This window comes from Pagrus major, chromosome 19, assembly GCF_040436345.1.
Source record: "Pagrus major chromosome 19, Pma_NU_1.0".
NCBI classification, from domain to species: domain Eukaryota; kingdom Metazoa; phylum Chordata; class Actinopteri; order Spariformes; family Sparidae; genus Pagrus; species Pagrus major.
In genome coordinates this window covers 22,452,218-22,474,717 of record NC_133233.1, presented here as the reverse complement: position 1 = coordinate 22,474,717, position 22,500 = coordinate 22,452,218, and positions in this window count along the sequence as shown.

The following is a 22,500-nucleotide window of genomic DNA, read 5'->3' as shown; positions in this document are numbered from 1 at the left end:
ATGGGCTGAGGTTTTCATGAAAAATGGCCACTTTTTTCTTTAAAATATTCACCAAAAATACAAATTTCAACGGAATCCAATGGGAACTGCTCTCCCTCGTTCAGCCAGTATAGGACCACATTTGGGAGCGATTTCGAGTCAATCGGTCCAAAGACCTGGAAGCTATTGAAAAAATGGGCTGAAGTTTTCATGAAAAATGGCCACTTTTTTCTTTAAAATATTCACCAAAAATACAAATTTCAACGGAATCCAATGGGAACTGCTCTCCCTCGTTCAGCCAGCAGAGGACCACATTCGTGCCGAATTTCGAGTCATTCGGTCAAAAGACGACCGTAACCCTAACCCTAACCCTAACCCTAGCCCTAACCCTAACCCTAACCCTAACCCTAACCCTAGCCCCAGCCTTAAGGCAGTCTCATGAAACATTGTACCTTTTCACTAAAATATTCACCAAAAATACAAATTTCAACGGAATCCAATGGGAACTGCTGTGTCTCGTTCAGCCAGTATAGGACCACATTTGGGAGCGATTTCGAGTCAATCGGTCCAAAGACCTGGAAGCTATTGAAAAAATGGGCTGAGGTTTTCATGAAAAATGGCCACTTTTTTCTTTAAAATATTCACCAAAAATACAAATTTCAACGGAATCCAATGGGAACTGCTCTCCCTCGTTCAGCCAGCAGAGGACCACATTCGTGCCGAATTTCGAGTCATTCGGTCAAAAGACGACCGTAACCCTAACCCTAACCCTAACCCTAGCCCTAACCCTAACCCTAACCCTAACCCTAGCCCCAGCCTTAAGGCAGTCTCATGAAACATTGTACCTTTTCACTAAAATATTCACCAAAAATACAAATTTCACCGGAATCCAATGGGAACTGCTGTGTCTCGTTCAGCCAGTATAGGACCACATTTGGGAGCGATTTCGAGTCAATCGGTCCAAAGACCTGGAAGCTATTGAAAAAATGGGCTGAGGTTTTCATGAAAAATGGCCACTTTTTTCTTTAAAATATTCACCAAAAATACAAATTTCAACGGAATCCAATGGGAACTGCTCTCCCTCGTTCAGCCAGCAGAGGACCACATTCGTGCCGAATTTCGAGTCATTCGGTCAAAAGACGACCGTAACCCTAACCCTAACCCTAACCCTAGCCCTAACCCTAACCCTAACCCTAACCCTAACCCTAGCCCCAGCCTTAAGGCAGTCTCATGAAACATTGTACCTTTTCACTAAAATATTCACCAAAAATACAAATTTCACCGGAATCCAATGGGAACTGCTGTGTCTCGTTCAGCCAGTATAGGACCACATTTGGGAGCGATTTCGAGTCAATCGGTCCAAAGACCTGGAAGCTATTGAAAAAATGGGCTGAGGTTTTCATGAAAAATGGCCACTTTTTTCTTTAAAATATTCACCAAAAATACAAATTTCAACGGAATCCAATGGGAACTGCTCTCCCTCGTTCAGCCAGCAGAGGACCACATTCGTGCCGAATTTCGAGTCATTCGGTCAAAAGACGACCGTAACCCTAACCCTAACCCTAACCCTAGCCCTAGCCCTAACCCTAACCCTAACCCTAACCCTAGCCCCAGCCTTAAGGCAGTCTCATGAAACATTGTACCTTTTCACTAAAATATTCACCAAAAATACAAATTTCACCGGAATCCAATGGGAACTGCTGTGTCTCGTTCAGCCAGTATAGGACCACATTTGGGAGCGATTTCGAGTCAATCGGTCCAAAGACCTGGAAGCTATTGAAAAAATGGGCTGAGGTTTTCATGAAAAATGGCCACTTTTTTCTTTAAAATATTCACCAAAAATACAAATTTCAACGGAATCCAATGGGAACTGCTCTCCCTCGTTCAGCCAGCAGAGGACAACATTCGTGCCGAATTTCGAGTCATTCGGTCAAAAGACGACCGTAACCCTAACCCTTACCCTAACCCTAGCCCTAACCCTAACCCTAACCCTAACCCTAGCCCCAGCCTTAAGGCAGTCTCATGAAACATTGTACCTTTTCACTAAAATATTCACCAAAAATACAAATTTCACCAGAATCCAATGGGAACTGCTGTGTCTCGTTCAGCCAGTATAGGACCACATTTGGGAGCGATTTCGAGTCAATCGGTCCAAAGACCTGGAAGCTATTGAAAAAATGGGCTGAGGTTTTCATGAAAAATGGCCACTTTTTTCTTTAAAATATTCACCAAAAATACAAATTTCAACGGAATCCAATGGGAACTGCTCTCCCTCGTTCAGCCAGCAGAGGACCACATTCGTGCCGAATTTCGAGTCATTCGGTCAAAAGACGACCGTAACCCTAACCCTAACCCTAACCCTAACCCTAACCCTAACCCTAGCCCCAGCCTTAAGGCAGTCTCATGAAACATTGTACCTTTTCACTAAAATATTCACCAAAAATACAAATTTCACCGGAATCCAATGGGAACTGCTGTGTCTCGTTCAGCCAGTATAGGACCACATTTGGGAGCGATTTCGAGTCAATCGGTCCAAAGACCTGGAAGCTATTGAAAAAATGGGCTGAGGTTTTCATGAAAAATGGCCACTTTTTTCTTTAAAATATTCACCAAAAATACAAATTTCAACGGAATCCAATGGGAACTGCTCTCCCTCGTTCAGCCAGCAGAGGACAACATTCGTGCCGAATTTCGAGTCATTCGGTCAAAAGACGACCGTAACCCTAACCCTTACCCTAACCCTAGCCCTAACCCTAACCCTAACCCTAACCCTAGCCCCAGCCTTAAGGCAGTCTCATGAAACATTGTACCTTTTCACTAAAATATTCACCAAAAATACAAATTTCACCGGAATCCAATGGGAACTGCTGTGTCTCGTTCAGCCAGTATAGGACCACATTTGGGAGCGATTTCGAGTCAATCGGTCCAAAGACCTGGAAGCTATTGAAAAAATGGGCTGAGGTTTTCATGAAAAATGGCCACTTTTTTCTTTAAAATATTCACCAAAAATACAAATTTCAACGGAATCCAATGGGAACTGCTCTCCCTCGTTCAGCCAGCAGAGGACCACATTCGTGCCGAATTTCGAGTCATTCGGTCAAAAGACGACCGTAACCCTAACCCTAACCCTAACCCTAACCCTAACCCTAACCCTAGCCCCAGCCTTAAGGCAGTCTCATGAAACATTGTACCTTTTCACTAAAATATTCACCAAAAATACAAATTTCACCGGAATCCAATGGGAACTGCTGTGTCTCGTTCAGCCAGTATAGGACCACATTTGGGAGCGATTTCGAGTCAATCGGTCCAAAGACCTGGAAGCTATTGAAAAAATGGGCTGAGGTTTTCATGAAAAATGGCCACTTTTTTCTTTAAAATATTCACCAAAAATACAAATTTCAACGGAATCCAATGGGAACTGCTCTCCCTCGTTCAGCCAGCAGAGGACCACATTCGTGCCGAATTTCGAGTCATTCGGTCAAAAGACGACCGTAACCCTAACCCTAACCCTAACCCTAACCCTAACCCTAACCCTAGCCCCAGCCTTAAGGCAGTCTCATGAAACATTGTACCTTTTCACTAAAATATTCACCAAAAATACAAATTTCACCGGAATCCAATGGGAACTGCTGTGTCTCGTTCAGCCAGTATAGGACCACATTTGGGAGCGATTTGGAGTCAATCGGTCCAAAGACCTGGAAGCTATTGAAAAAATGGGCTGAGGTTTTCATGAAAAATGGCCACTTTTTTCTTTAAAATATTCACCAAAAATACAAATTTCAACGGAATCCAATGGGAACTGCTCTCCCTCGTTCAGCCAGCAGAGGACCACATTCGTGCCGAATTTCGAGTCATTCGGTCAAAAGACGACCGTAACCCTAACCCTAACCCTAACCCTAACCCTAACCCTAGCCCCAGCCTTAAGGCAGTCTCATGAAACATTGTACCTTTTCACTAAAATATTCACCAAAAATACAAATTTCACCGGAATCCAATGGGAACTGCTGTGTCTCGTTCAGCCAGTATAGGACCACATTTGGGAGCGATTTCGAGTCAATCGGTCCAAAGACCTGGAAGCTATTGAAAAAATGGGCTGAGGTTTTCATGAAAAATGGCCACTTTTTTCTTTAAAATATTCACCAAAAATACAAATTTCAACGGAATCCAATGGGAACTGCTCTCCCTCGTTCAGCCAGCAGAGGACCACATTCGTGCCGAATTTCGAGTCATTCGGTCAAAAGACGACCGTAACCCTAACCCTAACCCTAACCCTAGCCCTAACCCTAACCCTAACCCTAACCCTAGCCCCAGCCTTAAGGCAGTCTCATGAAACATTGTACCTTTTCACTAAAATATTCACCAAAAATACAAATTTCAACGGAATCCAATGGGAACTGCTCTCCCTCGTTCAGCCAGCAGAGGACCACATTCGTGCCGAATTTCGAGTCATTCGGTCAAAAGACGACCGTAACCCTAACCCTAACCCTAACCCTAACCCTAACCCTAACCCTAGCCCCAGCCTTAAGGCAGTCTCATGAAACATTGTACCTTTTCACTAAAATATTCACCAAAAATACAAATTTCACCGGAATCCAATGGGAACTGCTGTGTCTCGTTCAGCCAGTATAGGACCACATTTGGGAGCGATTTCGAGTCAATCGGTCCAAAGACCTGGAAGCTATTGAAAAAATGGGCTGAGGTTTTCATGAAAAATGGCCACTTTTTTCTTTAAAATATTCACCAAAAATACAAATTTCAACGGAATCCAATGGGAACTGCTCTCCCTCGTTCAGCCAGCAGAGGACCACATTCGTGCCGAATTTCGAGTCATTCGGTCAAAAGACGACCGTAACCCTAACCCTAACCCTAACCCTAACCCTAACCCTAACCCTAGCCCCAGCCTTAAGGCAGTCTCATGAAACATTGTACCTTTTCACTAAAATATTCACCAAAAATACAAATTTCACCGGAATCCAATGGGAACTGCTGTGTCTCGTTCAGCCAGTATAGGACCACATTTGGGAGCGATTTCGAGTCAATCGGTCCAAAGACCTGGAAGCTATTGAAAAAATGGGCTGAGGTTTTCATGAAAAATGGCCACTTTTTTCTTTAAAATATTCACCAAAAATACAAATTTCAACGGAATCCAATGGGAACTGCTCTCCCCCGTTCAGCCAGCAGAGGACCACATTCGTGCCGAATTTCGAGTCATTCGGTCAAAAGACGACCGTAACCCTAACCCTAACCCTAACCCTAGCCCTAACCCTAACCCTAACCCTAACCCTAACCCTAGCCCCAGCCTTAAGGCAGTCTCATGAAACATTGTACCTTTTCACTAAAATATTCACCAAAAATACAAATTTCACCGGAATCCAATGGGAACTGCTGTGTCTCGTTCAGCCAGTATAGGACCACATTTGGGAGCGATTTCGAGTCAATCGGTCCAAAGACCTGGAAGCTATTGAAAAAATGGGCTGAGGTTTTCATGAAAAATGGCCACTTTTTTCTTTAAAATATTCACCAAAAATACAAATTTCAACGGAATCCAATGGGAACTGCTCTCCCTCGTTCAGCCAGCAGAGGACCACATTCGTGCCGAATTTCGAGTCATTCGGTCAAAAGACGACCGTAACCCTAACCCTAACCCTAGCCCTAACCCTAACCCTAACCCTAACCCTAACCCTAACCCTAGCCCTAACCCTAACCCTAACCCTAACCCTAGCCCCAGCCTTAAGGCAGTCTCATGAAACATTGTACCTTTTCACTAAAATATTCACCAAAAATACAAATTTCACCGGAATCCAATGGGAACTGCTGTGTCTCGTTCAGCCAGTATAGGACCACATTTGGGAGCGATTTCGAGTCAATCGGTCCAAAGACCTGGAAGCTATTGAAAAAATGGGCTGAGGTTTTCATGAAAAATGGCCACTTTTTTCTTTAAAATATTCACCAAAAATACAAATTTCAACGGAATCCAATGGGAACTGCTCTCCCTCGTTCAGCCAGCAGAGGACCACATTCGTGCCGAATTTCGAGTCATTCGGTCAAAAGACGACCGTAACCCTAACCCTAACCCTAACCCTAGCCCTAACCCTAACCCTAACCCTAACCCTAACCCTAACCCTAACCCTAGCCCCAGCCTTAAGGCAGTCTCATGAAACATTGTACCTTTTCACTAAAATATTCACCAAAAATACAAATTTCAACGGAATCCAATGGGAACTGCTCTCCCTCGTTCAGCCAGCAGAGGACCACATTCGTGCCGAATTTCGAGTCATTCGGTCAAAAGACGACCGTAACCCTAACCCTAACCCTAGCCCTAACCCTAACCCTAACCCTAACCCTAGCCCTAACCCTAACCCTAACCCTAACCCTAGCCCCAGCCTTAAGGCAGTCTCATGAAACATTGTACCTTTTCACTAAAATATTCACCAAAAATACAAATTTCAACGGAATCCAATGGGAACTGCTCTCCCTCGTTCAGCCAGCAGAGGACCACATTCGTGCCGAATTTCGAGTCATTCGGTCAAAAGACGACCGTAACCCTAACCCTAACCCTAACCCTAACCCTAACCCTAGCCCCAGCCTTAAGGCAGTCTCATGAAACATTGTACCTTTTCACTAAAATATTCACCAAAAATACAAATTTCACCGGAATCCAATGGGAACTGCTGTGTCTCGTTCAGCCAGTATAGGACCACATTTGGGAGCGATTTCGAGTCAATCGGTCCAAAGACCTGGAAGCTATTGAAAAAATGGGCTGAGGTTTTCATGAAAAATGGCCACTTTTTTCTTTAAAATATTCACCAAAAATACAAATTTCAACGGAATCCAATGGGAACTGCTCTCCCTCGTTCAGCCAGCAGAGGACAACATTCGTGCCGAATTTCGAGTCATTCGGTCAAAAGACGACCGTAACCCTAACCCTTACCCTAACCCTAGCCCTAACCCTAACCCTAACCCTAACCCTAGCCCCAGCCTTAAGGCAGTCTCATGAAACATTGTACCTTTTCACTAAAATATTCACCAAAAATACAAATTTCACCGGAATCCAATGGGAACTGCTGTGTCTCGTTCAGCCAGTATAGGACCACATTTGGGAGCGATTTGGAGTCAATCGGTCCAAAGACCTGGAAGCTATTGAAAAAATGGGCTGAGGTTTTCATGAAAAATGGCCACTTTTTTCTTTAAAATATTCACCAAAAATACAAATTTCAACGGAATCCAATGGGAACTGCTCTCCCTCGTTCAGCCAGCAGAGGACCACATTCGTGCCGAATTTCGAGTCATTCGGTCAAAAGACGACCGTAACCCTAACCCTAACCCTAACCCTAGCCCCAGCCTTAAGGCAGTCTCATGAAACATTGTACCTTTTCACTAAAATATTCACCAAAAATACAAATTTCACCGGAATCCAATGGGAACTGCTGTGTCTCGTTCAGCCAGTATAGGACCACATTTGGGAGCGATTTCGAGTCAATCGGTCCAAAGACCTGGAAGCTATTGAAAAAATGGGCTGAGGTTTTCATGAAAAATGGCCACTTTTTTCTTTAAAATATTCACCAAAAATACAAATTTCAACGGAATCCAATGGGAACTGCTCTCCCTCGTTCAGCCAGCAGAGGACCACATTCGTGCCGAATTTCGAGTCATTCGGTCAAAAGACGACCGTAACCCTAACCCTAACCCTAACCCTAACCCTAACCCTAACCCTAGCCCCAGCCTTAAGGCAGTCTCATGAAACATTGTACCTTTTCACTAAAATATTCACCAAAAATACAAATTTCACCGGAATCCAATGGGAACTGCTGTGTCTCGTTCAGCCAGTATAGGACCACATTTGGGAGCGATTTCGAGTCAATCGGTCCAAAGACCTGGAAGCTATTGAAAAAATGGGCTGAGGTTTTCATGAAAAATGGCCACTTTTTTCTTTAAAATATTCACCAAAAATACAAATTTCAACGGAATCCAATGGGAACTGCTCTCCCTCGTTCAGCCAGCAGAGGACCACATTCGTGCCGAATTTCGAGTCATTCGGTCAAAAGACGACCGTAACCCTAACCCTAACCCTAACCCTAACCCTAACCCTAACCCTAGCCCCAGCCTTAAGGCAGTCTCATGAAACATTGTACCTTTTCACTAAAATATTCACCAAAAATACAAATTTCACCGGAATCCAATGGGAACTGCTGTGTCTCGTTCAGCCAGTATAGGACCACATTTGGGAGCGATTTGGAGTCAATCGGTCCAAAGACCTGGAAGCTATTGAAAAAATGGGCTGAGGTTTTCATGAAAAATGGCCACTTTTTTCTTTAAAATATTCACCAAAAATACAAATTTCAACGGAATCCAATGGGAACTGCTCTCCCTCGTTCAGCCAGCAGAGGACCACATTCGTGCCGAATTTCGAGTCATTCGGTCAAAAGACGACCGTAACCCTAACCCTAACCCTAACCCTAACCCTAACCCTAGCCCCAGCCTTAAGGCAGTCTCATGAAACATTGTACCTTTTCACTAAAATATTCACCAAAAATACAAATTTCACCGGAATCCAATGGGAACTGCTGTGTCTCGTTCAGCCAGTATAGGACCACATTTGGGAGCGATTTCGAGTCAATCGGTCCAAAGACCTGGAAGCTATTGAAAAAATGGGCTGAGGTTTTCATGAAAAATGGCCACTTTTTTCTTTAAAATATTCACCAAAAATACAAATTTCAACGGAATCCAATGGGAACTGCTCTCCCCCGTTCAGCCAGCAGAGGACCACATTCGTGCCGAATTTCGAGTCATTCGGTCAAAAGACGACCGTAACCCTAACCCTAACCCTAACCCTAGCCCTAACCCTAACCCTAACCCTAACCCTAACCCTAACCCTAGCCCCAGCCTTAAGGCAGTCTCATGAAACATTGTACCTTTTCACTAAAATATTCACCAAAAATACAAATTTCAACGGAATCCAATGGGAACTGCTCTCCCTCGTTCAGCCAGCAGAGGACCACATTCGTGCCGAATTTCGAGTCATTCGGTCAAAAGACGACCGTAACCCTAACCCTAACCCTAACCCTAGCCCTAACCCTAACCCTAACCCTAACCCTAACCCTAACCCTAACCCTAGCCCCAGCCTTAAGGCAGTCTCATGAAACATTGTACCTTTTCACTAAAATATTCACCAAAAATACAAATTTCAACGGAATCCAATGGGAACTGCTCTCCCTCGTTCAGCCAGCAGAGGACCACATTCGTGCCGAATTTCGAGTCATTCGGTCAAAAGACGACCGTAACCCTAACCCTAACCCTAACCCTAACCCTAACCCTAGCCCCAGCCTTAAGGCAGTCTCATGAAACATTGTACCTTTTCACTAAAATATTCACCAAAAATACAAATTTCACCGGAATCCAATGGGAACTGCTGTGTCTCGTTCAGCCAGTATAGGACCACATTTGGGAGCGATTTCGAGTCAATCGGTCCAAAGACCTGGAAGCTATTGAAAAAATGGGCTGAGGTTTTCATGAAAAATGGCCACTTTTTTCTTTAAAATATTCACCAAAAATACAAATTTCAACGGAATCCAATGGGAACTGCTCTCCCTCGTTCAGCCAGCAGAGGACAACATTCGTGCCGAATTTCGAGTCATTCGGTCAAAAGACGACCGTAACCCTAACCCTTACCCTAACCCTAGCCCTAACCCTAACCCTAACCCTAACCCTAGCCCCAGCCTTAAGGCAGTCTCATGAAACATTGTACCTTTTCACTAAAATATTCACCAAAAATACAAATTTCACCGGAATCCAATGGGAACTGCTGTGTCTCGTTCAGCCAGTATAGGACCACATTTGGGAGCGATTTGGAGTCAATCGGTCCAAAGACCTGGAAGCTATTGAAAAAATGGGCTGAGGTTTTCATGAAAAATGGCCACTTTTTTCTTTAAAATATTCACCAAAAATACAAATTTCAACGGAATCCAATGGGAACTGCTCTCCCTCGTTCAGCCAGCAGAGGACCACATTCGTGCCGAATTTCGAGTCATTCGGTCAAAAGACGACCGTAACCCTAACCCTAACCCTAACCCTAACCCTAACCCTAGCCCCAGCCTTAAGGCAGTCTCATGAAACATTGTACCTTTTCACTAAAATATTCACCAAAAATACAAATTTCACCGGAATCCAATGGGAACTGCTGTGTCTCGTTCAGCCAGTATAGGACCACATTTGGGAGCGATTTCGAGTCAATCGGTCCAAAGACCTGGAAGCTATTGAAAAAATGGGCTGAGGTTTTCATGAAAAATGGCCACTTTTTTCTTTAAAATATTCACCAAAAATACAAATTTCAACGGAATCCAATGGGAACTGCTCTCCCTCGTTCAGCCAGCAGAGGACCACATTCGTGCCGAATTTCGAGTCATTCGGTCAAAAGACGACCGTAACCCTAACCCTAACCCTAACCCTAACCCTAACCCTAACCCTAGCCCCAGCCTTAAGGCAGTCTCATGAAACATTGTACCTTTTCACTAAAATATTCACCAAAAATACAAATTTCACCGGAATCCAATGGGAACTGCTGTGTCTCGTTCAGCCAGTATAGGACCACATTTGGGAGCGATTTGGAGTCAATCGGTCCAAAGACCTGGAAGCTATTGAAAAAATGGGCTGAGGTTTTCATGAAAAATGGCCACTTTTTTCTTTAAAATATTCACCAAAAATACAAATTTCAACGGAATCCAATGGGAACTGCTCTCCCTCGTTCAGCCAGCAGAGGACCACATTCGTGCCGAATTTCGAGTCATTCGGTCAAAAGACGACCGTAACCCTAACCCTAACCCTAACCCTAACCCTAACCCTAGCCCCAGCCTTAAGGCAGTCTCATGAAACATTGTACCTTTTCACTAAAATATTCACCAAAAATACAAATTTCACCGGAATCCAATGGGAACTGCTGTGTCTCGTTCAGCCAGTATAGGACCACATTTGGGAGCGATTTCGAGTCAATCGGTCCAAAGACCTGGAAGCTATTGAAAAAATGGGCTGAGGTTTTCATGAAAAATGGCCACTTTTTTCTTTAAAATATTCACCAAAAATACAAATTTCAACGGAATCCAATGGGAACTGCTCTCCCCCGTTCAGCCAGCAGAGGACCACATTCGTGCCGAATTTCGAGTCATTCGGTCAAAAGACGACCGTAACCCTAACCCTAACCCTAACCCTAGCCCTAACCCTAACCCTAACCCTAACCCTAACCCTAACCCTAACCCTAGCCCCAGCCTTAAGGCAGTCTCATGAAACATTGTACCTTTTCACTAAAATATTCACCAAAAATACAAATTTCAACGGAATCCAATGGGAACTGCTCTCCCTCGTTCAGCCAGCAGAGGACCACATTCGTGCCGAATTTCGAGTCATTCGGTCAAAAGACGACCGTAACCCTAACCCTAACCCTAACCCTAGCCCTAACCCTAACCCTAACCCTAACCCTAACCCTAGCCCCAGCCTTAAGGCAGTCTCATGAAACATTGTACCTTTTCACTAAAATATTCACCAAAAATACAAATTTCACCGGAATCCAATGGGAACTGCTGTGTCTCGTTCAGCCAGTATAGGACCACATTTGGGAGCGATTTCGAGTCAATCGGTCCAAAGACCTGGAAGCTATTGAAAAAATGGGCTGAGGTTTTCATGAAAAATGGCCACTTTTTCTTTAAAATATTCACCAAAAATACAAATTTCAACGGAATCCAATGGGAACTGCTCTCCCTCGTTCAGCCAGCAGAGGACCACATTCGTGCCGAATTTCGAGTCATTCGGTCAAAAGACGACCGTAACCCTAACCCTAACCCTAACCCTAACCCTAACCCTACTAACCCTAGCCCCAGCCTTAAGGCAGTCTCATGAAACATTGTACCTTTTCACTAAAATATTCACCAAAAATACAAATTTCAACGGAATCCAATGGGAACTGCTGTGTCTCGTTCAGCCAGTATAGGACCACATTTGGGAGCGATTTCGAGTCAATCGGTCCAAAGACCTGGAAGCTATTGAAAAAATGGGCTGAGGTTTTCATGAAAAATGGCCACTTTTTTCTTTAAAATATTCACCAAAAATACAAATTTCAACGGAATCCAATGGAACTGCTCTCCCTCGTTCAGCCAGCAGAGGACCACATTCGTGCCGAATTTCGAGTCATTCGGTCAAAAGACGACCGTAACCCTAACCCTAACCCTAACCCTAACCCTAACCCTAACCCTAGCCCCAGCCTTAAGGCAGTCTCATGAAACATTGTACCTTTTCACTAAAATATTCACCAAAAATACAAATTTCACCGGAATCCAATGGGAACTGCTGTGTCTCGTTCAGCCAGTATAGGACCACATTTGGGAGCGATTTCGAGTCAATCGGTCCAAAGACCTGGAAGCTATTGAAAAAATGGGCTGAGGTTTTCATGAAAAATGGCCACTTTTTTCTTTAAAATATTCACCAAAAATACAAATTTCAACGGAATCCAATGGGAACTGCTCTCCCTCGTTCAGCCAGCAGAGGACCACATTCGTGCCGAATTTCGAGTCATTCGGTCAAAAGACGACCGTAACCCTAACCCTAACCCTAACCCTAGCCCTAACCCTAACCCTAACCCTAACCCTAACCCTAACCCTAGCCCCAGCCTTAAGGCAGTCTCATGAAACATTGTACCTTTTCACTAAAATATTCACCAAAAATACAAATTTCAACGGAATCCAATGGGAACTGCTCTCCCTCGTTCAGCCAGCAGAGGACCACATTCGTGCCGAATTTCGAGTCATTCGGTCAAAAGACGACCGTAACCCTAACCCTAACCCTAACCCTAGCCCTAACCCTAACCCTAACCCTAACCCTAACCCTAACCCTAGCCCCAGCCTTAAGGCAGTCTCATGAAACATTGTACCTTTTCACTAAAATATTCACCAAAAATACAAATTTCACCGGAATCCAATGGGAACTGCTGTGTCTCGTTCAGCCAGTATAGGACCACATTTGGGAGCGATTTCGAGTCAATCGGTCCAAAGACCTGGAAGCTATTGAAAAAATGGGCTGAGGTTTTCATGAAAAATGGCCACTTTTTCTTTAAAATATTCACCAAAATACAAATTTCAACGGAATCCAATGGGAACTGCTCTCCCTCGTTCAGCCAGCAGAGGACCACATTCGTGCCGAATTTCGAGTCATTCGGTCAAAAGACGACCGTAACCCTAACCCTAACCCTAACCCTAGCCCTAACCCTAACCCTAACCCTAACCCTAGCCCCAGCCTTAAGGCAGTCTCATGAAACATTGTACCTTTTCACTAAAATATTCACCAAAAATACAAATTTCACCGGAATCCAATGGGAACTGCTGTGTCTCGTTCAGCCAGTATAGGACCACATTTGGGAGCGATTTCGAGTCAATCGGTCCAAAGACCTGGAAGCTATTGAAAAAATGGGCTGAGGTTTTCATGAAAAATGGCCACTTTTTTCTTTAAAATATTCACCAAAAATACAAATTTCAACGGAATCCAATGGGAACTGCTCTCCCTCGTTCAGCCAGCAGAGGACCACATTCGTGCCGAATTTCGAGTCATTCGGTCAAAAGACGACCGTAACCCTAACCCTAACCCTAACCCTAACCCTAACCCTAACCCTAACCCTAGCCCCAGCCTTAAGGCAGTCTCATGAAACATTGTACCTTTTCACTAAAATATTCACCAAAAATACAAATTTCACCGGAATCCAATGGGAACTGCTGTGTCTCGTTCAGCCAGTATAGGACCACATTTGGGAGCGATTTCGAGTCAATCGGTCCAAAGACCTGGAAGCTATTGAAAAAATGGGCTGAGGTTTTCATGAAAAATGGCCACTTTTTTCTTTAAAATATTCACCAAAAATACAAATTTCAACGGAATCCAATGGGAACTGCTCTCCCCCGTTCAGCCAGCAGAGGACCACATTCGTGCCGAATTTCGAGTCATTCGGTCAAAAGACGACCGTAACCCTAACCCTAACCCTAACCCTAGCCCTAACCCTAACCCTAACCCTAACCCTAACCCTAACCCTAGCCCCAGCCTTAAGGCAGTCTCATGAAACATTGTACCTTTTCACTAAAATATTCACCAAAAATACAAATTTCAACGGAATCCAATGGGAACTGCTCTCCCTCGTTCAGCCAGCAGAGGACCACATTCGTGCCGAATTTCGAGTCATTCGGTCAAAAGACGACCGTAACCCTAACCCTAACCCTAACCCTAGCCCTAACCCTAACCCTAACCCTAACCCTAGCCCCAGCCTTAAGGCAGTCTCATGAAACATTGTACCTTTTCACTAAAATATTCACCAAAAATACAAATTTCACCGGAATCCAATGGGAACTGCTGTGTCTCGTTCAGCCAGTATAGGACCACATTTGGGAGCGATTTCGAGTCAATCGGTCCAAAGACCTGGAAGCTATTGAAAAAATGGGCTGAGGTTTTCATGAAAAATGGCCACTTTTTTCTTTAAAATATTCACCAAAAATACAAATTTCAACGGAATCCAATGGGAACTGCTCTCCCTCGTTCAGCCAGCAGAGGACCACATTCGTGCCGAATTTCGAGTCATTCGGTCAAAAGACGACCGTAACCCTAACCCTAACCCTAACCCTAGCCCTAACCCTAACCCTAACCCTAACCCTAACCCTAGCCCCAGCCTTAAGGCAGTCTCATGAAACATTGTACCTTTTCACTAAAATATTCACCAAAAATACAAATTTCAACGGAATCCAATGGGAACTGCTCTCCCTCGTTCAGCCAGCAGAGGACCACATTCGTGCCGAATTTCGAGTCATTCGGTCAAAAGACGACCGTAACCCTAACCCTAACCCTAACCCTAACCCTAACCCTAGCCCCAGCCTTAAGGCAGTCTCATGAAACATTGTACCTTTTCACTAAAATATTCACCAAAAATACAAATTTCACAGGAATCCAATGGGAACTGCTGTGTCTCGTTCAGCCAGTATAGGACCACATTTGGGAGCGATTTCGAGTCAATCGGTCCAAAGACCTGGAAGCTATTGAAAAAATGGGCTGAGGTTTTCATGAAAAATGGCCACTTTTTTCTTTAAAATATTCACCAAAAATACAAATTTCAACGGAATCCAATGGGAACTGCTCTCCCTCGTTCAGCCAGCAGAGGACCACATTCGTGCCGAATTTCGAGTCATTCGGTCAAAAGACGACCGTAACCCTAACCCTAACCCTAACCCTAACCCTAACCCTAACCCTAGCCCCAGCCTTAAGGCAGTCTCATGAAACATTGTACCTTTTCACTAAAATATTCACCAAAAATACAAATTTCACCGGAATCCAATGGGAACTGCTGTGTCTCGTTCAGCCAGTATAGGACCACATTTGGGAGCGATTTCGAGTCAATCGGTCCAAAGACCTGGAAGCTATTGAAAAAATGGGCTGAGGTTTTCATGAAAAATGGCCACTTTTTTCTTTAAAATATTCACCAAAAATACAAATTTCAACGGAATCCAATGGGAACTGCTCTCCCTCGTTCAGCCAGCAGAGGACCACATTCGTGCCGAATTTCGAGTCATTCGGTCAAAAGACGACCGTAACCCTAACCCTAACCCTAAACCTAACCCTAGCCCTAACCCTAACCCTAACCCTAACCCTAGCCCCAGCCTTAAGGCAGTCTCATGAAACATTGTACCTTTTCACTAAAATATTCACCAAAAATACAAATTTCACCGGAATCCAATGGGAACTGCTGTGTCTCGTTCAGCCAGTATAGGACCACATTTGGGAGCGATTTCGAGTCAATCGGTCCAAAGACCTGGAAGCTATTGAAAAAATGGGCTGAGGTTTTCATGAAAAATGGCCACTTTTTTCTTTAAAATATTCACCAAAAATACAAATTTCAACGGAATCCAATGGGAACTGCTCTCCCTCGTTCAGCCAGCAGAGGACCACATTCGTGCCGAATTTCGAGTCATTCGGTCAAAAGACGACCGTAACCCTAACCCTAACCCTAACCCTAACCCTAACCCTAACCCTAGCCCCAGCCTTAAGGCAGTCTCATGAAACATTGTACCTTTTCACTAAAATATTCACCAAAAATACAAATTTCACCGGAATCCAATGGGAACTGCTGTGTCTCGTTCAGCCAGTATAGGACCACATTTGGGAGCGATTTCGAGTCAATCGGTCCAAAGACCTGGAAGCTATTGAAAAAATGGGCTGAGGTTTTCATGAAAAATGGCCACTTTTTTCTTTAAAATATTCACCAAAAATACAAATTTCAACGGAATCCAATGGGAACTGCTCTCCCTCGTTCAGCCAGCAGAGGACCACATTCGTGCCGAATTTCGAGTCATTCGGTCAAAAGACGACCGTAACCCTAACCCTAACCCTAACCCTAGCCCTAACCCTAACCCTAACCCTAACCCTAACCCTAACCCTAGCCCCAGCCTTAAGGCAGTCTCATGAAACATTGTACCTTTTCACTAAAATATTCACCAAAAATACAAATTTCACCGGAATCCAATGGGAACTGCTGTGTCTCGTTCAGCCAGTATAGGACCACATTTGGGAGCGATTTCGAGTCAATCGGTCCAAAGACCTGGAAGCTATTGAAAAAATGGGCTGAGGTTTTCATGAAAAATGGCCACTTTTTTCTTTAAAATATTCACCAAAAATACAAATTTCAACGGAATCCAATGGGAACTGCTCTCCCCCGTTCAGCCAGCAGAGGACCACATTCGTGCCGAATTTCGAGTCATTCGGTCAAAAGACGACCGTAACCCTAACCCTAACCCTAACCCTAGCCCTAACCCTAACCCTAACCCTAACCCTAACCCTAACCCTAGCCCCAGCCTTAAGGCAGTCTCATGAAACATTGTACCTTTTCACTAAAATATTCACCAAAAATACAAATTTCAACGGAATCCAATGGGAACTGCTCTCCCTCGTTCAGCCAGCAGAGGACCACATTCGTGCCGAATTTCGAGTCATTCGGTCAAAAGACGACCGTAACCCTAACCCTAACCCTAACCCTAGCCCTAACCCTAACCCTAAGCCTAACCCTAACCCTAACCCTAACCCTAGCCCCAGCCTTAAGGCAGTCTCATGAAACATTGTACCTTTTCACTAAAATATTCACCAAAAATACAAATTTCAACGGAATCCAATGGGAACTGCTCTCCCTCGTTCAGCCAGCAGAGGACCACATTCGTGCCGAATTTCGAGTCATTCGGTCAAAAGACGACCGTAACCCTAACCCTAACCCTAACCCTAGCCCTAACCCTAACCCTAACCCTAACCCTAACCCTAGCCCCAGCCTTAAGGCAGTCTCATGAAACATTGTACCTTTTCACTAAAATATTCACCAAAAATACAAATTTCACCGGAATCCAATGGGAACTGCTGTGTCTCGTTCAGCCAGTATAGGACCACATTTGGGAGCGATTTCGAGTCAATCGGTCCAAAGACCTGGAAGCTATTGAAAAAATGGGCTGAGGTTTTCATGAAAAATGGCCACTTTTTCTTTAAAATATTCACCAAAAATACAAATTTCAACGGAATCCAATGGGAACTGCTCTCCCTCGTTCAGCCAGCAGAGGACCACATTCGTGCCGAATTTCGAGTCATTCGGTCAAAAGACGACCGTAACCCTAACCCTAACCCTAACCCTAACCCTAACCCTAACCCTAGCCCCAGCCTTAAGGCAGTCTCATGAAACATTGTACCTTTTCACTAAAATATTCACCAAAAATACAAATTTCACCGGAATCCAATGGGAACTGCTGTGTCTCGTTCAGCCAGTATAGGACCACATTTGGGAGCGATTTCGAGTCAATCGGTCCAAAGACCTGGAAGCTATTGAAAAAATGGGCTGAGGTTTTCATGAAAAATGGCCACTTTTTTCTTTAAAATATTCACCAAAAATACAAATTTCAACGGAATCCAATGGGAACTGCTCTCCCTCGTTCAGCCAGCAGAGGACCACATTCGTGCCGAATTTCGAGTCATTCGGTCAAAAGACGACCGTAACCCTAACCCTAACCCTAACCCTAACCCTAGCCCCAGCCTTAAGGCAGTCTCATGAAACATTGTACCTTTTCACTAAAATATTCACCAAAAATACAAATTTCACCGGAATCCAATGGGAACTGCTGTGTCTCGTTCAGCCAGTATAGGACCACATTTGGGAGCGATTTCGAGTCAATCGGTCCAAAGACCTGGAAGCTATTGAAAAAATGGGCTGAGGTTTTCATGAAAAATGGCCACTTTTTTCTTTAAAATATTCACCAAAAATACAAATTTCAACGGAATCCAATGGGAACTGCTCTCCCTCGTTCAGCCAGCAGAGGACCACATTCGTGCCGTAACCCTAACCCTAACCCTAACCCTAGCCCTAACCCTAACCCTAACCCTAACCCTAACCCTAACCCTAGCCCCAGCCTTAAGGCAGTCTCATGAAACATTGTACCTTTTCACTAAAATATTCACCAAAAATACAAATTTCAACGGAATCCAATGGGAACTGCTCTCCCTCGTTCAGCCAGCAGAGGACCACATTCGTGCCGAATTTCGAGTCATTCGGTCAAAAGACGACCGTAACCCTAACCCTAACCCTAACCCTAGCCCTAACCCTAACCCTAACCCTAACCCTAACCCTAACCCTAGCCCCAGCCTTAAGGCAGTCTCATGAAACATTGTACCTTTTCACTAAAATATTCACCAAAAATACAAATTTCACCGGAATCCAATGGGAACTGCTGTGTCTCGTTCAGCCAGTATAGGACCACATTTGGGAGCGATTTCGAGTCAATCGGTCCAAAGACCTGGAAGCTATTGAAAAAATGGGCTGAGGTTTTCATGAAAAATGGCCACTTTTTCTTTAAAATATTCACCAAAAATACAAATTTCAACGGAATCCAATGGGAACTGCTCTCCCTCGTTCAGCCAGCAGAGGACCACATTCGTGCCGAATTTCGAGTCATTCGGTCAAAAGACGACCGTAACCCTAACCCTAACCCTAACCCTAGCCCTAACCCTAACCCTAACCCTAACCCTAGCCCCAGCCTTAAGGCAGTCTCATGAAACATTGTACCTTTTCACTAAAATATTCACCAAAAATACAAATTTCACCGGAATCCAATGGGAACTGCTGTGTCTCGTTCAGCCAGTATAGGACCACATTTGGGAGCGATTTCGAGTCAATCGGTCCAAAGACCTGGAAGCTATTGAAAAAATGGGCTGAGGTTTTCATGAAAAATGGCCACTTTTTTCTTTAAAATATTCACCAAAAATACAAATTTCAACGGAATCCAATGGGAACTGCTCTCCCTCGTTCAGCCAGCAGAGGACCACATTCGTGCCGAATTTCGAGTCATTCGGTCAAAAGACGACCGTAACCCTAACCCTAACCCTAACCCTAACCCTAACCCTAACCCTAACCCTAGCCCCAGCCTTAAGGCAGTCTCATGAAACATTGTACCTTTTCACTAAAATATTCACCAAAAATACAAATTTCACCGGAATCCAATGGGAACTGCTGTGTCTCGTTCAGCCAGTATAGGACCACATTTGGGAGCGATTTCGAGTCAATCGGTCCAAAGACCTGGAAGCTATTGAAAAAATGGGCTGAGGTTTTCATGAAAAATGGCCACTTTTTTCTTTAAAATATTCACCAAAAATACAAATTTCAACGGAATCCAATGGGAACTGCTCTCCCCCGTTCAGCCAGCAGAGGACCACATTCGTGCCGAATTTCGAGTCATTCGGTCAAAAGACGACCGTAACCCTAACCCTAACCCTAACCCTAGCCCTAACCCTAACCCTAACCCTAACCCTAACCCTAACCCTAACCCTAGCCCCAGCCTTAAGGCAGTCTCATGAAACATTGTACCTTTTCACTAAAATATTCACCAAAAATACAAATTTCAACGGAATCCAATGGGAACTGCTCTCCCTCGTTCAGCCAGCAGAGGACCACATTCGTGCCGAATTTCGAGTCATTCGGTCAAAAGACGACCGTAACCCTAACCCTAACCCTAACCCTAGCCCTAACCCTAACCCTAACCCTAACCCTAACCCTAACCCTAGCCCCAGCCTTAAGGCAGTCTCATGAAACATTGTACCTTTTCACTAAAATATTCACCAAAAATACAAATTTCACCGGAATCCAATGGGAACTGCTGTGTCTCGTTCAGCCAGTATAGGACCACATTTGGGAGCGATTTCGAGTCAATCGGTCCAAAGACCTGGAAGCTATTGAAAAAATGGGCTGAGGTTTTCATGAAAAATGGCCACTTTTTTCTTTAAAATATTCACCAAAAATACAAATTTCAACGGAATCCAATGGGAACTGCTCTCCCTCGTTCAGCCAGCAGAGGACAACATTCGTGCCGAATTTCGAGTCATTCGGTCAAAAGACGACCGTAACCCTAACCCTTACCCTAACCCTAGCCCTAACCCTAACCCTAACCCTAACCCTAGCCCCAGCCTTAAGGCAGTCTCATGAAACATTGTACCTTTTCACTAAAATATTCACCAAAAATACAAATTTCACAGGAATCCAATGGGAACTGCTGTGTCTCGTTCAGCCAGTATAGGACCACATTTGGGAGCGATTTCGAGTCAATCGGTCCAAAGACCTGGAAGCTATTGAAAAAATGGGCTGAGGTTTTCATGAAAAATGGCCACTTTTTTCTTTAAAATATTCACCAAAAATACAAATTTCAACGGAATCCAATGGGAACAGCTGTGTCTCGTTCAGCCAGTATAGGACCACATTTGGGAGCGATTTCGAGTCAATCGGTCCAAAGACCTGGAAGCTATTGAAAAAATGGGCTGAGGTTTTCATGAAAAATGGCCACTTTTTTCTTTAAAATATTCACCAAAAATACAAATTTCAACGGAATCCAATGGGAACTGCTCTCCCTCGTTCAGCCAGCAGAGGACCACATTCGTGCCGAATTTCGAGTCATTCGGTCAAAAGACGACCGTAACCCTAACCCTAACCCTAACCCTAACCCTAGCCCCAGCCTTAAGGCAGTCTCATGAAACATTGTACCTTTTCACTAAAATATTCACCAAAAATACAAATTTCACCGGAATCCAATGGGAACTGCTGTGTCTCGTTCAGCCAGTATAGGACCACATTTGGGAGCGATTTCGAGTCAATCGGTCCAAAGACCTGGAAGCTATTGAAAAAATGGGCTGAGGTTTTCATGAAAAATGGCCACTTTTTTCTTTAAAATATTCACCAAAAATACAAATTTCAACGGAATCCAATGGGAACTGCTCTCCCTCGTTCAGCCAGCAGAGGACCACATTCGTGCCGAATTTCGAGTCATTCGGTCAAAAGACGACCGTAACCCTAACCCTAACCCTAACCCTAGCCCTAACCCTAACCCTAACCCTAACCCTAACCCTAGCCCCAGCCTTAAGGCAGTCTCATGAAACATTGTACCTTTTCACTAAAATATTCACCAAAAATACAAATTTCAACGGAATCCAATGGGAACTGCTCTCCCTCGTTCAGCCAGCAGAGGACCACATTCGTGCCGAATTTCGAGTCATTCGGTCAAAAGACGACCGTAACCCTAACCCTAACCCTAACCCTAGCCCTAACCCTAACCCTAACCCTAACCCTAACCCTAACCCTAACCCTAGCCCCAGCCTTAAGGCAGTCTCATGAAACATTGTACCTTTTCACTAAAATATTCACCAAAAATACAAATTTCACCGGAATCCAATGGGAACTGCTGTGTCTCGTTCAGCCAGTATAGGACCACATTTGGGAGCGATTTCGAGTCAATCGGTCCAAAGACCTGGAAGCTATTGAAAAAATGGGCTGAGGTTTTCATGAAAAATGGCCACTTTTTTCTTTAAAATATTCACCAAAAATACAAATTTCAACGGAATCCAATGGGAACTGCTCTCCCTCGTTCAGCCAGCAGAGGACCACATTCGTGCCGAATTTCGAGTCATTCGGTCAAAAGACGACCGTAACCCTAACCCTAACCCTAACCCTAGCCCTAACCCTAACCCTAACCCTAACCCTAGCCCCAGCCTTAAGGCAGTCTCATGAAACATTGTACCTTTTCACTAAAATATTCACCAAAAATACAAATTTCACCGGAATCCAATGGGAACTGCTGTGTCTCGTTCAGCCAGTATAGGACCACATTTGGGAGCGATTTCGAGTCAATCGGTCCAAAGACCTGGAAGCTATTGAAAAAATGGGCTGAGGTTTTCATGAAAAATGGCCACTTTTTTCTTTAAAATATTCACCAAAAATACAAATTTCAACGGAATCCAATGGGAACTGCTCTCCCTCGTTCAGCCAGCAGAGGACCACATTCGTGCCGAATTTCGAGTCATTCGGTCAAAAGACGACCGTAACCCTAACCCTAACCCTAACCCTAACCCTAACCCTAGCCCCAGCCTTAAGGCAGTCTCATGAAACATTGTACCTTTTCACTAAAATATTCACCAAAAATACAAATTTCACAGGAATCCAATGGG